General features: G+C 36.0%; 1 long non-coding RNA gene across 1 annotated transcript; it reads left to right on the top strand.

The window, feature by feature from the left end:
- The first annotated feature begins 3,246 nt into the window (after window positions 1-3,246).
- On the top strand, window positions 3,247-7,273 carry LOC126956274 (uncharacterized). The gene is made up of 2 exons (XR_007726270.1): window positions 3,247-3,332; window positions 6,600-7,273. It is a non-coding gene; the product is annotated as an uncharacterized LOC126956274 (long non-coding RNA).
- The last annotated feature ends 772 nt before the right edge of the window (window positions 7,274-8,045 follow it).

The raw sequence follows: 8,045 nt of genomic DNA, 5'->3' as shown, positions 1-8,045 counted from the left end.
AAGAAACTGTACTTTCCCCAGTGTATGTTCTTGTCAACTTTGTCAAAGATCAGTTTGCTGTAGATAGGTGGATTTATTTTTGGAGTCGCTATTCTTCCATTGTTCTATGTGTCTATTTTTATATCAGTACCATGCTGTTTTGATTATTACAACCTTGTAGTATAATTTGTCATCAGCTAATGTGATGCCTCTGGTTTTGTTCTTTTTGCTTAGGAATGCTTTGGCTAATCAGGTTCTTTTATGGTTCCATATGAATTTTAGAATAGTTATTTCTAGTTCTGTGAAAAATGACATTAGTATTTTAATAGAGATAGCTCTCAATCTTTAGATTGCTTTGGGCAGTATGGTCCTTTTTACAATATTAATTCTTGTAATCCACGAGCACGGGATGTTTTTACATTTGTGCCCTGTTCAATTTCTTTCATCAGCATTATGTAGTTTTCCTTGTATGCAATGTTCACCTTGTTGGTTAAATATATTCCCAGATATTTTTTGTAGCTATTGTAAGTAAGATTGCCTCCTTGATTTTGTTCTCAGATAGACTGTTATTGGTCTATGGAAATGCTACTGATTTTTATACATTGATTTGTATCCTGAAACTTTACTGAATTCATTTATCAAATTTAAGAGTTTTTTGGTGCAGTCTTTAGGTTTTATAGATATAAGATCATATCCTCAGGGAACAGAGATTTATTTTTCGCAGATATTCCACTTCAGAGCTTCTTACAGGCTAAAAACAGTGTCAGCATATAAAGAAAGGGTATTTATTGAATCACTGTTCACAGTGGTGAACAATCTGAATAGTCAATAACAAGTAAATGGTTACATAAATTATGATATATTTATTCTGCAGAATATAATACAGACATAGAAAAAGAACAAATTAGATGTATGTTCACTCTCTAGATGGCTCTCTATTTTATATGAATAAATGAAGAATGCAAGCTTGAGAAAAACATACACTAAATATCATTTTTTATAAACAATCCTATATCAGAATTTAAGCTTAAATGAGTCAAATTAACAGTACAAAGTGCACACTGGATTATCTTGAGGAGGTCAAACAGAAGTTTATGTAATTCTTCATACTTTTTTAATCATTTTATATTATAAATAACCATGTGTCTTTTGTACTTAAAAAATTGCCATGAAACATAATTATCTTTCGAAGAACAAGAAATAGCATAGTTATTACTTTAGGGTATGCCGTTTTACCTTTTTACTTGCTTTAAAATTTTTTTAATGAATACAATTTTTATGCTAATCATATGCACACACCTATTTAGTATTTAATGTGTAATTTTTAAACACACTGATTTTTTAAATGCCACCATTTATAGGTGTACAACAAAAGGTGATAGACCTTTTGAACAAATGTAGATTTATACTCAAACTCATAACCCAGTTTAGAAAGACAGCCAACATACTGCCCATGAGTTCACTTCATCAAAGCTTCTCTTGTTGACTCCTAATCAATCTTGTTGAAACTAATTAAAACAACACTAGCTTTAATTGGTCTAAGGGGACCATAATTGGTGTTCTAGCAACCTAGCATTTTAAGACAGAAACTCGAGGCCAACTTGGATCAGTTTTTAACAATGCCAGAAGCCAGTTCAAGTTACGGTGTTTGTTGTAGATGGGTTGTTGCCCTGGGAATGTGATAAACATGAAACAAACAAACAAACAAACAAAAGGCAACGTTTGAGATGAGGTAACTCTATTAGCCACACTCAGAAGTGCAGAAAACTATAAATGGGTCTGTGCACTTATAGCCACTTGGAGAAATAAGTATTCAGAAGGAGGACACGTTTGATAGATTTGGAATGCTATAGAAAAAAGCATACCTTCATTTGATTTGAACATCACATATCGAGAGCACAATATGTTCATTCATCTATTTATCCTACAAACATTTTTTTTCAAATTTCATTTTCATTGCCAAGCTCTGTACTGTCTCTAAGGACCAAGCAATAAAGAAGATTAACCCTGTCAGCAGCCCTAATGCTGACATTTTAAGAAACAAAGTGCTTCCCCTCCCTCAAGCTGTTTTACTGCCATCCACCTGAAAAGTGTTGTGAGACATACACAAATTTAAGGTAACTACAAATGTGAATGGTTACCCTGGAGTTTTGCAGTGCCTGAAGATCACAAAATCCTAGGGACTGTGATATAATTTTGCTGTGTCTCTACCCAAATCTCATCTCAAATTGTAGTTCCCCTTATCCCAATGTGTTGTGTGAGGGACCTGGTGGGAGGTAATTGAATCATGGGGCCGGTTACCTACATGCTGTTCCCACGATAATGAGTGAGTGCTCACAAGATCTGATGGTTTTATAAGCGGCTTTTCCCCCAACCTCGCTCTGCACTTCTCCTTGCTGTCACCATGTGTAGAAGGACACGTTTGTTTCCCCTTCCACCATGATTATAAGTCTCCTGAGGCCTCCCCCGCCCTGTGGAACTGTGAGTCAATTAAAGTTCTTTCCTTTACAGATTACTCAGTCTTGGGAATGTCCTTATAGCAGCATGAGAAGGAACTAATACAGACTGGGAATACAGAGATTGTAAACATATCAGATCATTTCAATAACACTATATCATCTAAGGCAGAGGTGTGTATCAGGGACTAGGGTGCTCAAAGAAGGGCCTGGCTAGAAAGTTTGACAAATGTTTTCTCGAAGAGATGACGGCCAAACTGTGTCTGGGCCACATTTTTCAGGTGTGATAATGCTTTTATCTGAATGTGAAGAAAAGGTGGATCTTGGATAGATCCTCACCAAGGCAGTGAAAGATCCTTGTAGAGGGCCTTTAGGTAGATAAATGAGAGAGGGAGTTACCATCACATCACCAAGATGTTATTTTCTCCAGTATAAAGAAAAAGACTCAATTACTTCTTCCTCTCTGTTCTCTTTCATAGCTATTCTCAGCTCTTTGGAGGCTACCTCATGAAGACTCCCCTGATCTAAATTATTAAGACCATCTTCTTTGGGAATGACAGAGAGAAGAGGAAGAGGAAAGCAGTGTACAAAGAATGGGAATTCTATGTGCCTCCAAAAAGAAAAAACTGCAACTACACATCAGCATTATGCAAATGACCTCTATTCTTAAAAGTTGGCTGAGAATGAGGAAATCCATTGCATTCACAGAGATATTCTGTGTGAGCAAAAAGGGAGAGAACAACAGTACTACTTTAAAAAGAAATGTACTATGTAATTTTCCCTAGCATTATCCAAATGAAACATTTTTGAAGCACCAAGCCTCTATCCACAGATCAGAAACTGAAAAAATATATATTACATTTTTCTTATACAGGCATACCTTGGATATATTGGAAGGTCAGTTTCAGATTATGGCAGTAATGCAAAATACCCTATTAAGCAAGTGACACCATGATTTTTGGTTTACCAGTGCATATAAAGTTATGTTTATACTGTAGTCTTTTCAGTGTGCAATAGAATTATGTCTCCAAAAATGCACATACCTTAATTAAAAATTTTTTGTTGCTAAAAAAATTCTAACAATCATCTGAACCTTCAAAGAGTCATGATCTTTTTGCTGGTGGACGGCCTTGCCTCACTGTTGATGGCTGCTGCCTAATCAGGTTGGTGTTTCCTGAGGTTTGGGGTGGCTGTGGCAATTTATTAAAAGACAATCAAGTCTGCATCTTCAATTAACTCTTCCTTTTACAAAAAAAAACTCTGTAGCATTTTTTATAGTATTTACTTACCATAAAACTTCTTTCAAAATTGGAGTCCTTTCAAAAATTGTCCTTGCTTTATTAACTAAACTTATGTAATACTCTAAATCCTTTGTTGACATTTTGACAATGTTCACAGTATCTTCAGCAGGAGTGCAGTCCAGCTCGTGAAACTTTTTTCTATTTTCATCCATGAGAAACAACTGTTCATCAGTTGAAGTTTTACCATGAGATTGCAGCAATTCAATCGCATCTTCAGAACCCAATTTTAATTCTAGTTCTCTTGCTATTTCTACCACATCTGCAGTTGCTTCCTTAACTCAAGTTTCTAGGAACTAATGCAGCTGGTGACTTTACATTGAACCCTTCAAAGTAAGGGGTTGGAATCCATTTCTTCCACACTCCTGTTAAGGTTGCTATTTTGACCTCCTGCCATAAATTATGAATATTCTTTATGTCATCTAGAATGGTGAATCATTTCCAGGAGGTTTTTAATTGCCATTAAAGGAATTGTTGTCTCTATATATGGGAACTATAGTCTTACAAAGTATATTTTTCAAATAATAAGACTTGAAAATCAAAATTACTCCTTGATCCATGGGCTGCAGAATGGATATTGTGTTAACAGCCATGAAAACAACATTAATCTCCTTGTACACCTCCATCAGAGCTCTTTGGTGAACAGGTGCATTGTCAATGCACAGTAATATTTTGAAAGGAATCTCTTTTTCTGAGCAGGTCTTAACAGTAGACTTAAAATGTTCAATAACTGTACTATAAACAGATGAGTTGTCATCTAGGCTTTGTAGTTCCACTTATAAAGCACAGGCAGAGTCCATATAGCATTATTCTTAAGGGTTATAGGATTTTTGGTCCATGAGCATTGGCATCAACTTAGTGTCTAATGCAGTTGATGACTTTAACAAGAGTCAGCCTGTCCTTTGAAGCTTCTAAGTCAGGTATCGACTTCCCCTCTCTAGCTATGAAAGCCTTAGATGATCATCTTACAATATAAGGCTGTTTCTTCTCCAGTGAAAGTCTACTATTTAGCAAAGCCACCTTCATCAATCATTTTAGCTAGATCTTCTACATAACTTGCTGCAGCTTCTATATTAGAACTTCCTGCATCACCTTGAACTTTTATTTTATGGAGATGACTTCTTTCCTTAAGTCTCATGAACACATCTTTGCTAGATTCCCACTTTTCTTCTTCAGCTTCCCCACCTGTCTCAGCCTTCATAGAATTAAAGAGAGTTAGGGCTTTCTCTGGATTTAACTTTGGCTTAAGGAAACATTGTGGCTGGCTTGATCTTCTTTCCACACCACTAAAAATTTTTCTACTTTAGCAATAAAGCTGCTGTTTTCTTATCACTTGGGTGTTCAGTGTGGTAGAAATTTAATTTTTTTTCAAGAATTTTCCTTTGCTTTTACACATTGGTTAACTGGCACAATACATCTAGGTTTTCTACATGCCTTCCTTGCTAAACAATCATTTCTAGCTTTTGATTTAAAGTGAGAGACATATGACTCTTCCTTTCACTTAAATGCTTAGAGGCCATTGTAGGATTATTATGTTACCTACTTTCAATATTATTCTGTTTCATGTAATAGCCAGGCTTGAGGAGAGAGAGAGAGAGAGAGGGAGAGAGAGAGAGAAAGAGAGATAGAGAGAGGGAGAGAGATAGAGAGAGAGAGAGAGAGAGAGGGAGAGAGAGAGAGAGAAAGAGAGAGAGAGAGACAGTCAGGGAATAGCCAGTTGGTAGAGTAGTCAGAACACATGCCTTTGTCCTTTAAACACTGTCATCTTATAAGGGCAAAGCTGGTGGCATCCCCCCAAAATTACAATCATTACATCAAAGATCATTGATCACAGATCACCATAGCAAACATAATAATGATGGAAACATTGTAAATATTGTGAGAATTACCAAAATGTGACCCAGAGACGTGAAGTGAGCACATGCTGTTGGAAAAATGGCTCCAATAGACTTGTTCAACATAGGGCTGCTACCATTCTTGATCCATAAAAATACAGTATATATGAAGTCCAATGAAGCCACACATAATGAAATGATATATGATATATACTTTCTAACTCAGGAGAATTTAAAATAATATGGTCCTCATTTTAATTACATCATTTATTTCTGCTACTCAGCAGCACACATATAAACAAGGGGAAGAAAGGGGAGCAACTGCCTTGAGTGGGCTCAACCATACATAAATAGGTCAATGGCAAACACATTTAAGCAGAATGTTGGGTTAGGGGGTATTTCCTTGGATTTTAGGCACTTAGGGCAAGAGTCTAACCAGGAACCAAGATAAAAATATTAAGAGTTGGGAAAGGAGCTAAGATTTTGTTTCTACATCACTTTTCAAGTTACTCAAAGTGTTTGATTCAAAATACAGGATGATTCGGTGACATGCATGAAAGGATACTTCAGATGCTAAAAATGAAATACTCGAAAATAATTTAGTTTATTCACAGAGTGAAGAACTAACGAAAATATGTCTTTTTTCACCATAAAACCCCTTACATTCCTCCTCCCTCTTCTAGTCCCTGGATGATTCTATTTAAACATTTTTAAATTTTAAACACTTTATAAACAGTTTTAAATATTGGTGCAGGACTGAGTTGCTAGGAAAATGGGAGTCCTAATATGCTTTGTAGCTAGTAAACGTTTGGCCACCTTTTCCTCTTGTGAGCTAGGTAAACATTTCCATGTATTTTTCCAGCTCTTATCTATTCCATGGATGATCGTCAGCAACTGTATATATCAAGTCATAGATGAACAAAGATACTCAACATAGTAAGGAAGTCATTTATCCAAGATTTTCTGTAGTTATTTTGATAAGCAGATTTTGGCTATAACACTACCAATTGTAAAATCTTGTACCATTCCAGGGAGAGGCCAAAAAACTCTCATGAAAGCACCAGTATCTGAGTGCTGACCACTGCAGGCTTCTGTGCTTACAGAAGAGCTGCCTCACAGATGAGAGAAATACAACCAAGACTTCAACTACGATTGAGCAGAAAGCCTCCCATAAACATGAAGACAATTCGTAACCAGAGTTTAAGTTTTCTAAAGTTTGAAACTTTAGAAACCATGCAACTTTGAACCATGCAAAAGTGATCCAATATGGAAGCATTGTAAAAATAGTGCTTCCTTCCCAGTCTGGGTACAGTTTGTAAAACACTAGAGGCTAGAATTTTCCCAAGCCTGTTTTATCCTCTTTATTCTGGAGAAGAAAACACATCAAGACATCAAAACATTTGACCTTGGAATGGATCTCATCCTTTGTTACAGACTGGCTGACTCTGAATATATCAGGAATGTACTTCCCAGACCCCAGGACTCAAATATAACCAGAGTGACAGATAGGGCAGGTCTGAGAGAAGTAGCAAACATACTTCATCCTAGAGTCAGAAAGAAACACGCTGGTATAATTCTAACTTAGAAAATAATGAGGTAAGGGGTCGTGTAAACTTCATACAACGCTGCTGCCTCTGAGTTATTAAAAAAATTACTAACAGGCTTCTGATCAACTAAAGGAATGAAATTAGGCATTCAAAGGAGATTTTTTAATGTCCTCATCTAGAATTACTTTCCCATTGTGATAGCACTGAATATAACCTGAAGCTGGACATATTTTTAAAAACCTTTTAGATAGGCAGGTCTAAACCTTGAAAACATCAGTGATATAGAGAACCCACCATTGAGTGTGAGGTTTGAGAAATTGATCCTAAAGATTTAATTAATTGTCCCACATCAGTCTACCAATAGATTAATGCTTTTGTTCTTGGCTCCACTACCTTTATAAAAAATACATGGATGGAAAATGTGAAGAAATAAAAGAGAATGATGAATGCACTCACATTTAAAGATGGAAAGAAGAGGAACCTTTTCAAATACCACATGGGAGAAGAACTTTGTGTCTTTAGCATTCAGAATATGCTCATAATTCCTGCCCATTTGCTCGACTATGTTTACTATTTTAGTTTTCACTGAACCTTAACACAAATCAATTTGGAACAAAGATACAAACAAGTTTTTTGATAATTTTTGTAATCTTGATAATTTCCTTTAAAAAATTTAACATAACAACATGGCCTTGTGCTACACATCAAGCTGTTTTTTTTTAAATAGGCTTTTTAGAGCAGTTTTAAGTCCACAGCACAATTGAGCATAAAGTACAGTTTCCATATACCTCCAACCTATCCCCTTCCCAAAGCCTCCCCACTATCCCACTATCAATGTCCCCCACCAGAATGGTACATTCGTTATAGCTGATGAGCCTATACTGACATCATTATCACCCAAAGTTCATTGTTTACATTAGGGTTCACTCT

This window comes from Macaca thibetana, chromosome 6 (genome assembly GCF_024542745.1).
Source record: "Macaca thibetana thibetana isolate TM-01 chromosome 6, ASM2454274v1, whole genome shotgun sequence".
Taxonomy (NCBI): domain Eukaryota; kingdom Metazoa; phylum Chordata; class Mammalia; order Primates; family Cercopithecidae; genus Macaca; species Macaca thibetana.
The sequence above is the reverse complement of the archived record's forward strand: the minus strand, read 5'-3'. Positions and strand labels throughout refer to the sequence as shown.